The following is a 1,384-nucleotide window of genomic DNA, read 5'->3' on the forward strand; positions in this document are numbered from 1 at the left end:
AGCTGGAAACCCCCTGACCCCAACCCCACTACAGCCCTGACCCCAGCTCCGAGCCCAGTCCCTCTGAGCTGGAAACCCCGTCGACCCCATTCCCCCCACAGCCCTGACCCCCAGCTCTGAGCCCAGTCCCTCTGAGCTGGAAACCCCCTGACCCCAACCCCCCCACAGCCCTGACCCCCAGCTCTGAGCCCAGTCCCTCTGAGCTGGAAACCCCCTCAACCCCATGCCCCCCACAGCCCTGACCCCCATTTCTGAGCCCAGTCCCTCTGAGCTGGATACCCCCTCGACCCCATCCCCCCCACAGCCCTGACCCCCAGCTCCGAGCCCAGTCCCTCTGAGCTGGAAACCCCCTGACCTCAACCCCCCCACAGTACTGATCCCCAGCTCTGAGCCCAGTCCCTCTGAGCTGGAAACCCCATCGACCCCATCCCCCCACAGCCCTGACCCCCCGTTCCTACCCCAGCCCCTCTGAGCTGGAAACCCCCTGACCTCAACCCCCCCACAGCCCTGATCCCCAGCTCTGAGCCCAGTCCCATTGAGCTGGAAACCCCCTGACCCCATCCCCCCACAGTCCTGACCCCCAGCTCCGATCCCAGTCCCGGGCCCAGTCCCTCTGAGCTGAAAACCACTTCGACCCCATCCCCCCACAGCCCTGACCCCCAGCTACGAGCCCAGTCTCTCTGAGCTGGAAAACCCCTCGACCCCAAACCCCGCAAAGCCCTGATCCCCAGCTCTGAGCACAGTCCCTCTGAGCTGGAAACCCCCTCGATCCCATCCCCCCACAGCCCTGACCCCCAGCTCCGACCCCAGTCCCTCTGAGCTGGAAACCCCCTCGACTCCATCCCCCCCACAGCCCTGACCCCCAGCTCCGAGCCCAGTCCCTCTGAGCTGGAAACCCCCTGACCTCAACCCCCCCACAGTACTGATCCCCAGCTCTGAGCCCAGTCCCTCTGAGCTGGAAACCCCATCGACCCCATCCCCCCACAGCCCTGACCCCCCGTTCCTACCCCAGCCCCTCTGAGCTGGAAACCCCCTGACCTCAACCCCCCCACAGCCCTGATCCCCAGCTCTGAGCCCAGTCCCATTGAGCTGGAAACCCCCTGACCCCATCCCCCCACAGTCCTGACCCCCAGCTCCGATCCCAGTCCCGGGCCCAGTCCCTCTGAGCTGAAAACCACTTCGACCCCATCCCCCCACAGCCCTGACCCCCAGCTACGAGCCCAGTCTCTCTGAGCTGGAAAACCCCTCGACCCCAAACCCCGCAAAGCCCTGATCCCCAGCTCTGAGCACAGTCCCTCTGAGCTGGAAACCCCCTCGACCCCATCCCCCCGACAGCCCTGACCCCCAGCTCCGAGCCCAGCCCCTCTGAGCTGGAAACCCCCTG

Source organism: Gopherus flavomarginatus, assembly GCF_025201925.1.
Source record: "Gopherus flavomarginatus isolate rGopFla2 chromosome 13 unlocalized genomic scaffold, rGopFla2.mat.asm SUPER_13_unloc_3, whole genome shotgun sequence".
In the NCBI taxonomy this organism is placed as follows: Eukaryota; Metazoa; Chordata; order Testudines; family Testudinidae; genus Gopherus; species Gopherus flavomarginatus.